We start from the raw sequence: 20,081 nt of genomic DNA on the forward strand, positions 1-20,081 counted from the left end.
AATTCCAAAATAAAATATTTGAAATATAATATAAACTGTCGTATAAACATTTTCATCTACATCAATGATGAAAGCATTAATATTGAAAAACTAGCAGTTACCCGCGGGTTCACACGTAAGTTTCAAAAGGGAAGGCCATATATTTATTAGTGATAGCATTTATGATGTACTACAATGAGACCCACAATTTTTTAAACATAAGTAAACATATCAGGTACATATTCTTTCAGTGTCCTTGGTTAAGCGATGTTTCTGGTGCTATAAGTAATAATGATTTTTACCCCGAAAATATGTGCATACGTAAGCTTAAAAAGACTACTTCAGTCAAAATGCACCTACTTCCATAGCTTGTATTCTGCTTATGATATAAGGGGAGGAGTATGCCATCCTTTTGTTTTCCTTTAACTACAGTACAATTGTTAAGGAAGACAGTTGCAGTAATTGTTGTTGCAGTTCGATAACCTTATGTGCAACATTCATACCTTTGTAGAATCTTGGAGCATTGGAAAAACTAGTTATTGTAGTATCACTACATAAAGAAATACGACGTTTTCCAATATATAATTTTTTATTTTGTGCAAGGCCTTTCTGAATCAAAGATTCCATCATCAGGCACTTCACAAATTATCAAATGTTTACATTTTTGTAATAATAATTAATTTTATAATAACATATGGTAAACCGAAGCATATAAATAGATTTATTGTCAACGAATCTAACCATCCACCTCAACAAAAAAGAGCTAGTTTCAACTCAATGATTTACAGACTTTTGAATACTCCACTATCTATCGATAACTACAACAAAGAGTTAAACTACATCAAAGATATTGCTATTTTTAACGGTTACACCACACAACTTATTGACAACATACTTCACAAATCAATCAAGAGAAAATTAAGAAAATCTAGAACAACATTACTACCACTTCAAGATAATAAACAAGAATTCATCTGTACAAAATACAGTAACATTTCAAATCAATTGCAGAAAATTTTTAAAAAACATACAAACATATCTATCACTTATAAAACAAACAACAAATTATCACAAATATTAGGAAATCCCAAGGACAAAACCACATTCGAAAACAAATCAGGAATTTATGAAATTAAATGCAACGACTGTGATAAATTGTACATTGGCCAAACTAAAAGGAACATTAAAACACGATTCAAAGAACACTTTGCACACATAAAATATGGAAGAAATGAAAAATCTGCTGTGGCGAATCACTGTATTGAATCTGGACACACAATCTCTAATAAAAATTTACGATTATTAAAAGAAGTTACAAACACAACACACTTAAATGCTTGGGAAACATTTTACATTACCATAAATCAAGAAAAAATTATCAATAATGAAGACGGACCAATTCAAAATTCAGTTTTACTCTCATCTCAATTTATAAAAAAATTAAAATTAAATTCTGATTAAATATTTGATACTGGCTAACCATAAATCCAAATTTGTTTACCATATGTTATTATAAAATTAATTATTATTACAAAAATGTAAACATTTGATAATTTGTGAAGTGCCTGATGATGGAATCTTTGATTCAGAAAGGCCTTGCACAAAATAAAAAATTATATATTGGAAAACGTCGTATTTCTTTATCTAGTGATACTACACCTTTGTTCATCAAGGTGGGTTTTAGAAAACCGGTTAAATATTATTTTCAACGCATATATGGTTAGTTTGTCACTGGTGTAATATATATATATATATATATATATATATATATATATATATATATATCTATATATATAAAAATGAATGTTTTGTATGTTTGTCCTTTATGGAATCGTGAACTATTGGACCGATCATGATGAAAATTTGTACGTATATGTATTTTTCCACGGAGAAGGTTTATAAGCTATGCCCATCCCTTTCCCGATTCAGGATTCCGCCCCACTGGTTACAGAAATACCCATAAGAAATGCATTGCAGCAAACATATGTTAACGTCTTTTCAAATTTTTAATCAGCTGTTCTTTGTAAACATATATTACACTTATAGTTTTAAAGCAGCACTGGGAAAAAATAGGCATTTTACGCATCGGAGGCGCTGTGTTCACCGAAATGGATGTTTTGGATATAAGACAACTGTTTGTTAGAGTAGTTGTTGTATATATTTTCAAAAATTACAGAAGTATATTTCGAATTTCCAACTCACCATTACGCAACAAGAAAATTTTGCATCCTCCATATTTACACCCAGGCAAAATAGAACCTTTTCAAAAACAAATACATTTTATGTTTCTCACATTATTTATAGAAATTTACCGGACTTTTCTCCAAGGATATGTTTTTTATATAAACTATCAACTTATAAAATAAAAGTAAAAAACTGGTTAAAAAGTGTGGGTCGTGATTATATGGAAAGGATTATAACATCTGATTACAGAATTTAATGTCCAAAATTGGATTACAGGATGGGAGCGTGCTTTTATAATTGTGATCGCATGGTAATAGTTGTGTGTGTGTGTGTGTGTGTGTGTGTGTGTGTGTGTGTGTGTGTGTGTGTGTTGTGTGTGTGTGTGTGTGGGGGGGGGGTGTTATGTGGGTTTGTGCGTGTGAGTGTGAGCGTGTGGTGTTGGTGGCCAGCGTGGTAGATAGAGGTACGGGGTAAGATTAGTTGGGGTAGGCTAATTGAAAGGAGGGGCAGAGGCCTCTAGTATTGTCCTGACTGAGGAGTCCGTTTGTCTGTCGGTTTTTTATTTCTTATCAACTAATATTTCGTCGTTTATCCTTATTTAATTACCTACAATCACTGATAAGTATGTTTTTGTTATTGCGTCTCTTCTTTAACCTCATATTGATATTTCTTCTTTACCACTATGAGCGTTATCAGTATTTATATTTGAATCGGTTTTTTTTAAAAGGGCGTAAGTCAAGAAATGAAAACTTTTGGAAAAACTAAAAAAAACTGTGTAGGTAAAAGATTATGTAACAAAAGTTGGTTTTTATTTTATTATCCTATAAAGTATAAGAGTAGAGGTAATTTTTACAAAGTTTCATTAGTGAACGGTAAAAAACAAACGTAATATTTAACTTTAAAATTTGAAAAATATCGCCCTTTTAAAAAAAATCAAATCTTTGATAGAATGATTACAAGATATTTCATGAATAATAGGCATTTATTTACATAGCAAAGTACAAAAATGTACATGAAATTACAATGTGTGTCCTTTATTTAAAAAAATAGTAACTAACAAGTTTAAATAAATGTAGAAAACCATCAAAAAGTTTAATCAAGTTTCTGTTTGTTCTAATTCAAAATCACTATCAACCACATTATGTTCACAGTCAATAGTTGGCCAGTTGTAAATTTCTTCATAAAACAGTGAGTGTTCCTGTGGAATGTAACTTCTTAGCTTCTTTATGTCCTCTATCTTAGGTTTTTTTATCGGTACTCGGTTTTCTGGATATGCCAAATTGGCTGGGGGACAAACTGCTTCTTTTGTCTTTGACATTAAGAATGTATGCGATACAATTCCATTAATATTTGGATAAGCTTTGATACATCCTTTGCTGTCACTGTTGTACTCAAACATGAACAGAGAGCTAATCTGAAAATGACACCTTGTCTTCTTTTTTTGTTTGTTTGCCTTTTGTTTCTTGCGAAACACATGACTTTTTGTAAAATATCCCCTGCCACTTCTTAAAGTCAAACACAACATCAGATGACACTTCATGGACTGTAAATTTGTCAAAGCGTGAGGAACACTGCAAAATGATTTGTGTTTATCTCATAACAGTAAAGATTCGGTCATTTTTTCTTCAGGGCCTTGGAAATGATCCCAAAATCCCTATCACAGGGAAGAAAACTGTGACCCACGTAAGGGAAAAGTATTGAGTCACTGTTCCTAAATCTCCCCGAGTCTGTTAGATACAGACACAATCTTGACAGGGCCTGATTTTTGTTCTGTCCAGAACAATTATCACTAAACAGTCGAAGTTCAGTATACTGATCAGACACCGACTTTAAATACTCATTGAGGAAAAAGAACAAACTTCATTAGGGGTTTTTTTTGCCACTCCTTCATGGTACAAAAATATTGTTGTCTTGTTGTCTTTTAGGTTGTGTATCCCAAAAACATTAACTGATATCTGCCTCATGTAATAGAGCTCTTGAACCGGTAATTTTTGGAATTGAAATTGTCTTCATGTAGTCAAAGGCTAGGGATAACACGTGTTTTTCATTTTTTACCCTCTTCTGATTGCTCATGTTGTAAAGCTGAGTAAATTTTTTTTAACTTTTGGCTTTATGGACAAGCAGTTCAGCAACTGCTGCTCTTTTTCGCCACATCAATTCAAGTTTGGAGATTTTATTTTAATATTGAGCTCTCTCACAAGTGCTACATACATCCACTTGTGGGCGACCAAATGGATAGTTAAAATTATCATGGTAATATTGCCAAAAGAAAACTTAGGCTAACCTTAGGTATAACTTGCGGATGTTTTTCTTGATACATTTGCCACATTTTTTTTAATGTTCAGGTCTGCAGACAAGTAGTATTTTTTTTTTGCCACAATAATGTGTTTCTTTGAGTGGAAAAGATTGTATGTGCTCATGCACTAAATGATAGATTTCGACAGGTAAAGCATGGCTGACACCTTTACCTCTTTTGTCCTCAGGAGTTTTGCCTAGAAGTTTTTAGATTTCTAATCCTCCCTAACTCGTTTTCTCACTAATGGAGAACACGGATAAAAAAGCTTTGAAACATACCTCTTTCCGTGTAACTCCTACCATAAGATGATAAGAAAATGAAGCATTTTTTCTTTCCTCTGTTCACGACGTCTTCTCTAGGCCGTCTTTGTTGCACATCTACAGCGTCAATTAATCCTTGGATATACAAGTCTTGCTCATTTTTGGAAGGAATGTCATAAAATCTTTGGAATACATCAAGACAGTCTTCCTCACCGAGGTTTTTTAAAAACATTTGTTGGCACATCTGTAACAACATACAAGAACTGTAGGCTACAATACTTAACCATGACAAAGAAAACCTGTAGTCCCTATTCATAAACATAACCTAACAATCTAGGTAAAACTCATCATGATAGGTAAGAAAGCATTAGTGAGGTATGCCATATTGAGTTTTAATTTGTTTTAAAGTTTGATTTGTGATAATTAAACAACTTAAACATTTATTTTAGCTTACCTGCAATCAAATTGTGGTTTTCTTGGCTGGCACTTCTTTCCCCTTATGGCTGACATAAGATTGTCCCTTTATTCGAGCCTCTTTAACAATATTTTAGTTTGTAATTAGATGGATCTCGACGTTTCCTCTTACGAGGACTTCCAATCACAACATCATTCATCATCTGCTTGTAATGAAAGATAAAATATCTCAAGAAAGTAGGTTAGAAAACACAAACAACACGTCTTCATTAAGAATGAAGATGTAATGATGAAACAGCTGGCGTGTTTCAATTTTTTTTGAAAGGCGTAAGTCAAGCATACACACAGCAGCTTTAAAGGTTTGCAGCTGACTTACGCCTGTTTAAAAAAAATCTAATACTGACTTTACGCCCTTTTAAACTGAATCAGAATTTCAAGTATTTTTTTTCTACCATAAATGATAACGATACAAACGCCCTTTTAATGAAAATCAATGTATCTAGTAGTATAGAGTTTCGAAAAAAATTAAAAGTGGAAATCGGAAAAATGATGACTTACGCCCTTTTAAAAAAACCCGATTCATTTATTAAATGAATTATTTTTTCTATATATATATTTTTTTCTAAACAACATTATTTTAACATCATATTTCCCTAAGAAAAATAATTTTTGAATTAATGGGACTCATTCTCTCACGCACAGGTGCTAAGCACCTATGTGAGGAAACATTTCCACAATCATTAGAGCAGTCTATATATATATATATAAGTATTTAATTTGTTAGTAGTTTTATGTTTTGGTGTTAATTACTAAAGTAATTTTATATTATAAATGTAAAAATTGTGCTCCTATGATTTCTAAATTTTTTGTACCATAATGGAATAAAGATGTTTTTGATTGATTGATTAAAGCATAGAGTAAGCTTAAGAGAAACGACAAATTTTGTTTAAACTGTTTTTTTGCAATCACTGTTAAACATAGACTTTACTATCCAGATAATACAATTTCAAATTTGACGTAAAAATTCACCTTTAACTGCAAATATTTATTTAATATAAACCATGCTCATGCTTGATCAGAAGAGTAAATGCAGATATCATAATTACTATCTTACGTTGGCTACAAATATAAAGAATGTTATAAAATCAACCTTAGTTGTTTTTTGACAGAAGTATGGTTCTCAAAACTCCGTGTGTACATATTCTCTCGAGTCGAGACAACAAAGCAAGCTCAATCGTGGCATCGGAGATATAACTAATTTAATCTAAAATTTATTATAGTAAAAAAAAAAAATTTACTAAGTAATATAAGGACTTCGGTTCTTAAGATTTGCGTGCGAAGCCGTGGGTAACAGCTAGATAGAGGCAGGAAAATGGTACATACCTTCATAATACGCCCAAGAGGCTCACGATGGAACGACTATCAATTATCTCAGCAATGTTTAGAATGTGATAGAAAAAGAATAAGTGAATATAGTGTACTGTTTTCAACGGGAAATTGCGTGCGAAGCCGCGGGCAACTTTTGCAAAAAAATTATTGAAATGCGCAGCAAAGCGCGCCGGGCCCGCTAGTATATATATATATAAATGAATGTTTGTGTGTTTGTCCTTTGTGGAATCGCAAAATATTAGACAGACCATTGTGAAAATTTGTATGTATACGTATTTTTCCACGGAGAAGGTTTATAAGCTATGCCCATTGATGTAACTCACCACCAAGCGGCGCTGCAAAAGATAAAAGGTTTCAAAGCGCCTGCACACTATAAACTGCAATTACGAGACAGTTACGTATATTACATAGCCAAACACTATTTGAAGGCGCTAAGTTATTATGTATATTTGTCTTTAAGATACATTTCTGATTGAACTTAAAGTTTGAGTGTTACACCACTTTATAATAAAGTACATGTACGTGCACAATGGCTATAAACATTAACATATTTTCTTGATCGTGGCAACAAGGCAAACTCTACATCGGCGTTGTAAATATAATTCAATTAAACCAGAAGTTCACATACACGGGCAAAGCTTATGAAAAGCGTGCAAAGCCGCGGGAAACAGCTAGTCTAAAATAAAAAGTAGACAGTGACTTTTTCTTTGCATCTCCACAAACCTACTGATCAAACACTATATAATTATTCAATATTTTCTAAAATTTCAGTGTAACTTCGGCGAACTGTAGCCGAAATTGTAAACAGATATTTAGGCTCATTTAATTTTGGATTACGTGTCGTAAATATTGTAATTGTTTTCCAGAATTAACAAATACTCAGAGAAACTTTTCCAGTGTCTCTCACCTTTTAAACCTTCCTTGGACTTCTACAAATATTTCAAAACCAAAATTGGCCAAATCGGTCAGGTCGTTCTCGAGTTTTATTGAGAGTAACAGACGTTATTTCTTTTTTTACAAAACGTATTTTAGTTTCCTTATAAAAAAAGATGAGCCTCAGATGTAAGTTATTTATTTCAAGAAGAATATTTGATTGTGAACGCGTAGAAAAAAAATCTGAATTAGCTAACTATTTTTATATCATTTTACTTCAAATCAAAATTGTTTTATTACGAATTGGAAATATCTTTTATTTGATTTTTGAATTGTATAGCAAAAGTCAGATAGTACTGTAGTTATTAGAAACTACTCGAATACCAAACAGCAGCAAAAGGATGGTAATAATTGTATACTTCATTTAGCCTACTTTAGTCAAGATAATGCTATTCAACTTTTAGAGTACATTTATACCAGAACTTCATAAGTAAGCGAAGTGAGATTTAGTAAAGCACGAGGTTGTCCTAGTCGCGAAGAACAACGTTTGAAGAAGCAATATTGCTTAATGAGGACGTTATTACTTCAGTGAACGAGATGTTATTACAAGTGCTAGACCAGTCTGTAATTGCTTCACACCTCAAGCTTCAGGTCAAAGGGTGTAATAATAGAGGCCACTTTAGTGCCAAGAGGTTTTTGTTTTGAGATCCCGCCAAGAAATTTGGCTGCAGCAGAGGACAGGTTATATATGAGGAGTAAACAATGACATTATCACCGTGGGAGGGGATGGATGGGGATGGGGAGGGAGTGTTCACGTCATAATATGTGCTATCTCGCCTGGATTAGAGCTTGTACAAACATGTTGGTGAACTGATCAGTGATAGACACGTACGTTGGAATTGATGTGTACAGGTACATAATATCTCTCTGTCAGTCTCTATCTCTTTCCCCTACCCTCTCTCTCTCTCTCAACCCCCTTCTCCCTCTTCCTCACAACTGCAATTTCAAAGGTGATACAATGTTTGTACTAGAATAGAAATCGTTTGTACCTTATTTTGAAGCTATTTACGAAGGACTCTACAGGTTTTTCTTAGAATCTTATCTTATCTGTCTGCTTATCTGTGCGACAACTCTTGATAGAAAGGCGCTAAAGAGCCTCCAGCCACTATTTATAAAAGGGATACAAAGTTGCGATATTCCAGGAAAAAAGTTACAGTTCGGTAAAGACTTTTTACGTCTCGTCGAATCCGTGGGTACTTCTTCGTGTGCGTTTGTTTATTTTGTACATGATAAATTGTGAGTTTTATTGTAGTACGACAAACTAAGCTATTTACGTAATATTCAGAAATCCATCTTAATGCTCAAATTTACACAATCGTTAAATAATGTGATTATAAATCGTAATATAAACCAATAAATCGTATTATTACTTCCAAGAAATGTGTCATATATGTTTTTTTTATAAAAAGGAAATGCCTCTCCCCTTTCCAGCCTTATACTGCCCGTCCTCATGAGCCATAGGTCTGTGCGAGGATCTTATCAAACAGATCAAAGATAAGAGTCGATACAGTGCAAGGTACTGGTCCCATTAACGCCTTTAATAAAATCGGACAATAAGACGCCAAGAGTTTAAAAGGGATGCTTGATTAGGAGGCTTTTGTAATCGATCTGAAGGCTCCAAGGAGGCTCCAGCCTTCAGCGCTCAGCGTGACGCCATCGCACAATGGGCCACATTGAATCCAAATGGCACGAATCCGCCTGAGTATCACTAAGTATGAACTATTTTCCTCTTTATTTTCGTAAAATAATAATAATAATAATAGTAAAGTAATAATAGTTCATTAAAGTTTGGATAGGGTAACACGTACAGCCGAAAAAAAACAGGTATTCCCAATAATTTAGCAATTTTAAGTCTATCTATCACTTTATTAGGTATGATGATTCTTTTCCCGAGAAACTCCTTCTTTATTTTCTTTGTCACGTTACCACGAAAAGGCCGAATTAATTTAGCTACAATCTCAAGTTCTTCACACTGAAGACACAAATTGATGTTGGTGATCGTAGACTTAGGAAAATGTATAATTTGGGGTAAATTGTAATGAAGTGAAATGCACGACAAAATAGCTTGCATTTACAGTGTTTCAGTAAAACACTACTGTTTCAATTTATTTCATAATAGTGGTTTGCACATATTCAAAACAAGAAAACTTTAATTGGTTTAAATTTAGCTTGTTTTTGTGATAAATAAATAAATATGTGTGTGTGTGTGTGTGTGTGTGTTTATGTTTTATGTTTATTTTGTTCTTATTGCCCTATTTATAATTTGTAATTTCCTGAAGACGGCTTAAGCCGAAATACAGAACCTATTTAATTTAAACAATTGAAGATTTATATATATATATATATATATATATATATATATATATATATATATATATATATATATATGAGAGAGATAATGGGAGATTTTAGTGGGTGGCAGCGATTTTAGAACTAAAATTGTAAAGAGTGTGGAGACATTTATCATAGAGGAGAATTTGTGGGTCAGATAGGTGAGCACAATTAATATAGTGTTTTTTGAAGTGTAGACTTTTTTAATAATTAAAATGAAGTACAAAAATGCTAGAGACTTTTTCTGAATTACATATAAAAATATCGGGAAATAATAAAAAAAACGTTTGAATGTGTATTATTACACTTGTAACATGAGGAATCTCACATAATTCTGCGACTAAAAATAAGATCCTAAAATTGGCATTGATATTATGGGGCTACATTCAAGATGGCCGCCAACAGAGCCAGCTCTTAACAACTGCGATAATAGTTTAAAGCTGAATGAAATTTCCACTGAATTTGTGGATTTAACTCTCCCACCTGACGAAGAGGATAGATTCCAATCCTTGAAACGTTGTGTTATATCTTTTATAACCTATAACGATGGCAAATTTCAGAAATCCTGTTATCTTTTCAAACCTTCCATCGTCAATAACAGACTATAAACGAGAAAATCCTAAAAAGTAAAAAAGTACAAATTAAAAAATCGTAATTTTTAGTTATTTTTCAGTTTTGTCTTGTACAGCAGGGATGAAAAATCGACTAGAGTACCAGGAAAACCGAAGGATAAAATTTGATAGGACAATTTTAGCAAGAGCTATGAATACAACATGCCAGTGGGTGTCCAACGATGAAGCGACATGCCAACAATGCCACGGCGCGTGCACACATTCTAATGAGTACTGATTGGTGGGTTGATAGCCAACTTGACCAGGACATCCTGCGGTGTAATTGCGGAAGAAACAATTACCGACTCTATGGACGACAATTATGCAGCATCGCGCCATACTACGTCCCGGCCCCATTGCGCTGGGCCGCATTGTGTTTGTGTACCTCACTTGTGACTGTATCCTGCCAGGCGTACCACCCGCAAAATCTTGAATTTCCCATTTAAATCGTGCTCAGCCCTAGCAAAAATTATTGTATGTTATGTGAACAATATCTGACAAAATTATACTGCTTAACAAGAGTAATACATTTTTAGCAAATGGAAGGTCTAACCACATAGGGATTTCTTCAGCGGACTTTGAATATTTACAAATCCAAATACATACTGGGTAAAAAATATGTCATTCCTTTCCAATGCACATGAAAAACTATTAAAACGTAGGATTATAAATATATAATAAACATTAACACGGAAATTTGTTCTTTTTAGTGGTTTTTGAAAATAGTATAGTGTGTGCTAAAAACCCAAAATACTTAGAGAAAAGTAATAATAAAAAAAATGTATTTAAATACGATACTTCGTAGTTGGCAGATAAGGATACGATTCTCTAGTTTTCGGAAAAGTCATACATACAATTTTGGTTCCTCTCTCATTTGGTAAAACTCTCAAAATTTGTTGTACTTTATAGTTTGAATAGTCAAAATATATAAACTTTACAATAAAAAACTAATAAGCTATTGGATGCGTACTAATGAGATTGCCAATATGAGACATCTTCCATTATTCTAAGATCATAAATAGTGACGTAATCATGTTTGGAGTTTAACAATGTTCTTACGGGTCTATAATCAAGATGGCCGTCTGTACACCTGGCTATATTCAAACTTTTGAAGAGTTCTCAGGAGCTGAACGCAATTTTGAAGCAGTACTGACGTCGAGGAGATTGAATTGAAGGCGTTGCGGTTAAGGATCTTGCATCCTGAATCAATCGTTGTGGAGTTGGTATTTGCTTACAAGTACTATACATATATTTGTTACAATTCTTTGTGTGTTGGAAAAACATGCTTAAAAGTAAGGATTACCCAGCAGAGATCACTTCTGGTTGGTTTATACCTTCCAGTTGAACCCACACTGGGTACAGCAAAAACCGATGTGTCACTTTAATCTGGGCAACCTTATGGATGTCCAGTAGCGGCACAACACTAACCGCAAATGTCGAGCTTCTGGGGTGCAAGGGTAATTATATAGGTTTAGTCTACTGCGGGAGATGACTGTTGGAGTTGGTGGGGTTCGTTCCCTAAGAGTCAAAGGTTCTTGCTAGCCTATACATAAGGATGTGCCACTCCCTGCCTGCTTTGACTGGAGAGGCTGGTTCAGACCTGGCTTCCCATTCTTCCGAGGGGACATGACGAGATAAGTGCCCTAAATTCTTCTTCATGGATCTCGACAGGAGGCGGCCATATCCCCACCCTTACCCCGTAATACCCAAAATACCCCGTCACTACGGAGGCAGCGCAAAGGTCCTTATAGGACTAGGTGCAATTTCTAAGCCTCTTGTCCTAAGAGAAGAAAAATAAAGGATGATGATAAAATTACTAAAGTAAAAAAGCTCATTAAAATCATATAAATTGCAGAGTTATGTTACCTAATAAGAAATTAAAACATATAAAAAAGTTCCGATCATTTTAATTTAGCTAAAACCAATTACAATTGCATGCAAATAACACAATAGGCAATTAGAATTGACGAAGAAATAAGCACGGCTTTATTTGAAATTTCACTACACAAACATTTTCGAAGTGAAAAGGAAAATAGAATCACTGATAAAATAAAAATAATGACATTATATTCTGTATACTAATGTGAATAAATATAAATATATTGATATTTTTTTAAGAAGAGGCCTTTTTTAAGGAGAGAACGATCCCCTTTTAAACCTTACTCTACCCGTCCTCATGGACCACTGGCATGTGCGAGGATCTTATCAAACAGAATAAGGGGATAGTCGGTACAGTGCGATAGTACTGATAAAAAGTACTGATAACTCGGCGATCAGCACTCCTCAATGTGGATCGATAAAGACTCATTGGCAACATTCTTGCGTCATAATCCACATTGCGTGATGCGTAATTCGCTGAATTCAACACATACTGACGAATTGGCAATGAAAAGACAATTACCATCTAGATTAAACTGAGAGATAGAAAGAGTTGGGCTTTTGCCAGGCTACTCGGCTCTGGCTGCAGCAATTGTTGTTGGTGTGGTGAGTGGAGGGGTGGAGAAGGAGGGTGGATGATTTGGAGGAGGATGGAGATACGTCTTCCACATTACGCTGTTTAGTAGCTCTCCAAAACAGTTGGGTTTTTTTAAAACAAGTCACCATGGAGGGTGTGCAATAATTAACAATTAACATTAACGCTGAGCAATTCAATATGTTGTACTGACTCGTATTATTGTAAATTAAATAATTTATTTGCAACATAAATTTGCAACGTATGTTAAAATTATTTTAAGCAAAAGTGCAATTGAAACAGTTAGATTTGATTTTGATTGTCAACATTTCAGAATTACTTAGGATTCGAGGTTTGAAGTTTTTTTTGACGATGGAAGGATTGTGAAGGAAACAGGGTTTTCCGGACATTTGCCATCGTTCAGTGATACAAAAAAATCAATAACACTACGTTTCGAGATCTGCAATCTGATCTCTTCTTCAGCTAAATGTCTAACGTAACACATAATTACTACTATAATTATGTTAAACTAGGTTAAAGTAAACAAATCATACCAGAGCGTTGTGACACGCGTAAGTCAGGAATCACGACTACCATGTTGTGTGTCAACTTAGGATTAGATGATTTCAAAATTTAGGATGATAGCATTATTGTAGAAGAGAGTTTTAAATTACATCTAATATCACCCAATACAATTATGGCATTACCTTGACTGAAGCCGTATTGGGCAATCCTAATAATATTATAAATGCGAAAGAGGCTTTATTTGTTTTGCTTTCAAGCGTAAACTATTTAACCGATTGTACTGAAATTTACATGGGCATTCGGTTCCAGGGGTGAATATAGGCCTTTCTTATTTCGAAAATCCCTCCGAACTAAGCCCTACTGTTTTTTAAAGTAGCTAAAAATCCCGACTTGGTTCTATTAGTAGGCTATAATGTGATCAATTGTTCTGTGTAAACACTGTTTATTATTTGTAATTTGTTTACTTTTATAGAGAGTACACTTTCTAAGGAATAACAATTATTTTCACACAGTTTTAGGTTTCAGCGGTTAGGTAGGAACTCATTTATCTTACGAAATGCCCTACAACATAAGATGATTAGAATGTGACACGAAGAATCTCTTCGAAGCAGTCGGCAAGAACTATGCTAATGTACCAATTCCAGCTCCGAATTTCTAAAATGTTTACAGTTAGTTTAATGTTTACAAGAAATTAACGTTAACGGTATATATAATTTCAATAAACAGTATATATTATATAATTAATTGTAATTAATATATATATATATATATATATATATATATTATATATATATATAAAATTGTATAAGTGGCAATAGCCTTATTTAATTTCAATAAACATTCAATCGCAAAAAGTACTTGCTCCGCCGTGAGTCGAACCCGGATCTCTCACTTGCCGGGTGAATGTGCTACCATTACACCACAGAGCGCTCACTTTTTCCGATTCAATTATTTTGTATTTGGCCGTATCTGTTATATATGCGTTTAAATAAGCAAACTAACATATGATCGGAAGACCAAATTCCTGTCAAACGACTTTTATTTACATTAAATTGTATAAATGGCAATGGCCTTATTTAATTTCAATAAACATTGAATCACAAAAAGTACTTGTATATATATATATATATATATATATATATATATATATATATTTTATATATTCCCATCCTGAAACTAAAATACTTGAAAACTACTGCAAGCGGCATTTTGTTTGTAGATAATACGTGGAAATCTAAAGTACACTGGAATATTTCAATCAATTTTTCAAACAACTCCACTGCGCTAAAATTGTTATGGGCAGGAATAGGCCTACTACACCCCCAACACATTTGACACAATATGAAATCACTTAGTTAACTACTATGCTTTTGGGTAGGCCTATGTTCGAATCCTTTTCTTTGCCTTCTTTTCTTCTTTCTGTTTTCTTATTTTTGTATGTACTAGTACTTCCCCCACCTGAAAAAGAGTATAGATTCCAATCCTCGAAACGTTGTGTTATACTCTTTGTTACGTTTATTACAATTACCTAAGGAAACAATTAAATCACCTAAAATAAACATAAAAACGCTTTAAAAATAAAGAAATTACCCTACTTATGACGCCTCGTTTTGCGGCCATTTGCAAACTTGTGAATTTCAATTTTGAAATAACCACACGTTTTGAATTGAAGTGGTGCAATTTTACGTGATTGAAAAAATGGAAAAGCTGATGTTATCATTACGAAAACTTTCTAAACGACCTTCTAACTTTAAATTGCTAGTAATCTAAAAACGTCATGTGAAACGTATCAAAAGCTGTCATAACTATAAGATGGTGAAGGTCATGATGGATAGTCCTCATAAAAATGCAAAAAGTTTGGTGTTTGACTTTTAAACATCAGATGAGTAATATCTAAAGTAACATGGTTTCAGTTACTTGCAGTTTAAACACACAGAGAAAATTGAGTTTTTTTTTCTTACTGTTTGCAGAAAGTTAGGGTCTAATAGAAAAGTGTTTACACAAAATTACAAAACAAGGGGGATTTGGGGGATTTTTAATTCGTTTTCAAAAATGTGGTTCTCCGCAGCAGAGCTGCATGGGATAAGTGATATTTTATTGTGTTCTAAAATATGAAGGAAACAGGATTTGTCAGGACATTTGCCATTGTTCAGTGGTACAACAAATCAGTACGGTAACTACGTTTCCAGACCTGCAATCTGATCTCTTCTTCAGGTAAATAACTAACCTAACACATAATTACAGACTAGGTTAAATTAAACAAATCAGACCAGAGCATTGTGACACGCGTAAGTCAGGAATCACAACCACCATGTTGTGTGTCAACTTCACTAACTCTAAAACATGCACTTGTTTTTGCTTTGTTTTTTATTAAGTGCATGTTTTATAGTTAGTGAAGTTACCACATAACATTTATTTGTTTATTTTAACCTAGTTTGTAACTATGTGTTGGGTTAGTTATTTACCTGAAGAAGAGATCAGATTGCAGATCTCGAAACGTAGTGTTACTGATGTTTTGTATCACTGAACGATGGCAAATGTCCAGACAAATCCTGTTTCCTTTACAATCCTTCCATCGCCAAAAACAAACTTCAAATACTAAAGTGTTTCTTCGTGGAGAAAGTTTTTTTTAAATGAAAGTGTAGTGAACAATTTCGTTTAATTACATTCCATGAAGTATAGTCGAGTTAGATTCTATTTTGGATATGGTAACTATTCATGCAGGTAAACAATTAAAAATTGATGACTTTTTCAAGACTTGTTCGCAATTCTTTTTATTTTTTTTTTTAAATACTGATCTGTAATGTATAAGTTTCTAAAACCATATGTACCAGTGATGTAATACATACATGGATACTGTATTTTTTTAAATTGTTTCAGTCTTATTTTGATCTAGGCCTATATTGAAAATATCTTTAGTTACGTTAACAATGATTCGTATTATAGAGGTTTGCCAAAAAAATCTTCGTTTTACAGACGTTATCTCAGAGAAACCTCCATAATACGTATAACGGCAGTATTGAAACGAACCTCTTTATTAAGAATACCTCGATAAGACGAATTTTCCCGTAGCTCTTAAAATTTGTCTTATTGAGGCTCGACTGTATAAAATCGGTTATTTCCAATAGTGTAGTTTTTTAGGTCTCCGGTAAGTAAAACTGTTCCAAAAATAGTGGCTTCCGCGTAATACCAAAATACCACAATTCCCTTATCGATTCACGGAAAACCCGGTTGTGTTTTTACAGTGCAATACAACTAATTGGTTCTTTGGTATTGTATCAAAGAACTTAATTAAGACAATAGTAAATCGTTGGTCTTGAGATCGTGCAGAATTTGCGTCCTCTAGATGATTTAAATCCTTGTAAAATACATTTAAAATCTTCAATATGAGTTTCATATCTTTTTTGTATATTTAAACATTGACTAGTAAGTAAATTTAAGATTGACAACAGTTTGAATTGAGTAAGCTATGTTCTTATCATCGTAAATATATTTTTCTTTTAGATGCAATTTTAGTTAAATGTAGTAAGAAAATTTCAATATTACTGCAGTGATCTGCACATCAAGTCCTTATCAGAGAAGACCGGACTGTTATCAGACCTTTCTTTGTTTATCTAACCACGTAACTTGATAATGTGGTTAGATTGCATTCCACAATAATCTTGTTTTGTATCGTTTGTATTTTTTTCGGAATAAAATTCATTATTTCATTATTTCAGAAGCATGCAATGGAAAATATCTTACTCCTAATAGTTCACGTGACTTACAATAGCAGCAATAATTTTCAGAACAGGTCAGGCTATTTCAAACTCCACCATCCTGACAATGGTATTGTTACGTCACACATCGTAACCACAGTGCAAACTGAGCCCTCTTTTAGACCGCGCAGCGATATTTAAAGGAACGGTTCCCGAATAGCGTGTTGATGCCAGGGGCGCTAGTTTCAGTCGTAAACACAACTGGCTCTGGCACTAGCTACTAGCCTCTGGCACTCGTCTGGTGTCAGTCATAGATCGCTTTCTTACCCAATGTCACGTTCACTTAACATGCTGCTCGGAACTGACCACTATTTAACTTGAATAAATGAATTTATTTCCAATCAATATAAAAAAATTATTAACAGTATATTTTTTTTATTGACTGGCCACTTTTATAAGTGGTGTGGCCAGTTAGTAAATTGAAAGACAATAAATACAAATTTATGAGAACCTAGGATCTTAGATTACTTTAAGCCACCATTTGGGTATCTTCCAAAATATTTATTTAATATTAGCTACAATTCAGAAAATAAATTAGGCTATATGCAATAAAGAAATACACAAAAATAAATAAATATACACCACAAATACATACATAAATGTAAATATCAATACATACTAATAAACAATAATAAAAAACAATATAAAGTTACACAAAGACTACGAAACTCTATCAAAGTACCTTACACCTTATGACATCATGGTACTTAAATAGTCAATGTCTTGCTGCAAAGTAAGCCAAATAATTACTTGTTGACAATTTTTTTTAAAATTTGGAATGTTTTTAATGTTTGATGGAATGTGATTAAAATAATTTGGTCCCGAATACTGAAAAGAATGGCGAATAATAGGTTTATTTACCTTGGGTAGTCTAAAATTATTTCCATTTACATATTTAGTACAATAATGTATATTGTCATTGTCCACATTCTCACTTTTAGTAAAAAAAACAATCTTAGGACTTTGTACACAACAAAAATTTTGAATAGGTTTAATATTTATTTCTTTGTAGGGGGGAAAGGAACTTTCCCTTTTTTAGTTTTTTTAACATGATACGTAAAAAGTAGATTTGGGTGGTTCGTAATCTGTTTATCAAATACTTACACGTTCCCGCCCAAACATGTTATACCATATTGCAATCTAGAGTTTATTAAGCCAAAATAGAGGGAACTTAGAATATCAATATTACACAATTTTTTTAAACAGTAAAAAGTTCTAATAGAATTTAGTTTAAATAGAATTTAATTTTTTATTCAAACCATTAATATGTTGTTCAACTTGCATTCGCTTCACTTTGACTGGCCTTAAAGAATGTAGTTCAGAGCATAGAAAACATTTGCAGTGGATAAGCACACAACCTAGTTTTCGTGAAATCGGTAGCGAATTTCACTAAGAAAGAAATAGACATTTAGTCGCCTCTGCGTACCCTTGGTACGCGATACGGGAGTGTGGTGTAATACCTTGTCTAGTGGGCAAACGCAATAATAAAGGAGCTAATAAATAATAAGCTACAGTAAATGCTTTTATTTTGGAATGTAAACATTAGTGATTAAAGAGCTAGTGAACTTGAAGCACAGTGTTGGGTAGGTATTAGCCAAAACAAACAGCTCCAAAATATGGCGCTCACTTAATGCTACATGTATGACTGTAGTTGATTTTGGCGCATCTCCTCTACTGAGTAAACTCAGGTTAAAATTACTTTGCAGACTGGCTTTATAGATTTGCTAAGCGGGTGTATACTGTAATTTATACATCCAGATAAAAGTAAATTTACTGTACGGCATTTTATATTATATAATAAAATTATATATATATATATATATATATATATATATATATATATATATATATATACATTAAATTGTATAAATGGCAATTGCCTTATTTAATTTCAATAAACATTGAATCGCAAAAAGTACTTGCTCCGCCGGGAGTCGAACCCGGATCTCTCACTTGCCGGGTGAATGTGCTACCATTACACCACAGAGCGCTTACTTTTTCAACTGTGATATCACAGTTCTCAAGGGTTGATAACTGTGACAGACATTGTATAGGGTACGAGAGAGTTCGAATTGAATAATGGATGAGTTCGCGAAACCTTCCAGATAAATTTAACCAAGACGCGTTGAGTAAACATTGAAACTGTAGTTAACAGAAAAACGTTGGATGATATTTCTAATGACACTAAATTAAAAGGACCTTTTCGGTTACGCCTCAGCATTTTGAAAATATGTTCTATAGGGGCACGACAGTAGTAGGTCGCAGCATAACAGGGTTCGTCGAGGTTGTATGTAAAATTTCGAATCTACACCTCATTTCACTAAAATTTGTTCCCATATCCAATGCTCAATTTGTTTAAAAATTGATTTATGTTGTGATTTTCTAATAACCACTAGAAGTTACCCAAAGAGACAAACTAAAGATGTTTTCTAACGCTCAGAAAAATCCCATAGAGTGACATGTACCATCATCAAATTCGATGTTGCTTATGCAGAAATAAAGCTTCATAAAAATTTTAAGTCTTTACGCCAGTTCGTTTTAGACATCTTACGGACAGACAGACAGACATAAAATTTTCAGCCCCTATTGTGATAGGCTTCGATAACGCTTAGCCAATAGAAATCGTATTCAATTGATAAGGATTGAGGGTTGAACTTTGATCCGGGTCGATAAGATAACGAGGTGGGCCAATAACAGACGAGCTGTAGAGAGCTGATAAGCTGTTGATTCCAACCAGTTATCCAGTAGATCTGAATCAAAGTTTAACTTTCAATAATTGTTGATCAATGTAATTTTGTCATGTTCAAAGTTGTCATCCTTATGCAAACTGCTATACTGTTGGAGATTAGCAAAACACGTCAACAACCCGTATCTGTAAGAATGTTTATGGCTTCTACGGCACCTGTACAATCCTGTGCAAGCTCGTGTTGATTCCAACTGACCTCCTGA

General features: G+C 33.4%; 1 protein-coding gene across 6 annotated transcripts in view; it reads right to left on the reverse strand.

Annotated features, from left to right (window-relative positions):
• The window catches only part of LOC124353113 (uncharacterized protein ZK1073.1), a 128,388-nt gene that overhangs the window by 24,454 nt on the left and 83,853 nt on the right, over nucleotides 1-20,081 (reverse strand). The window lies entirely within an intron of this gene.

The sequence above is a fragment of the Homalodisca vitripennis genome, chromosome 1 (assembly GCF_021130785.1).
Source record: "Homalodisca vitripennis isolate AUS2020 chromosome 1, UT_GWSS_2.1, whole genome shotgun sequence".
Classification (NCBI taxonomy): domain Eukaryota; kingdom Metazoa; phylum Arthropoda; class Insecta; order Hemiptera; family Cicadellidae; genus Homalodisca; species Homalodisca vitripennis.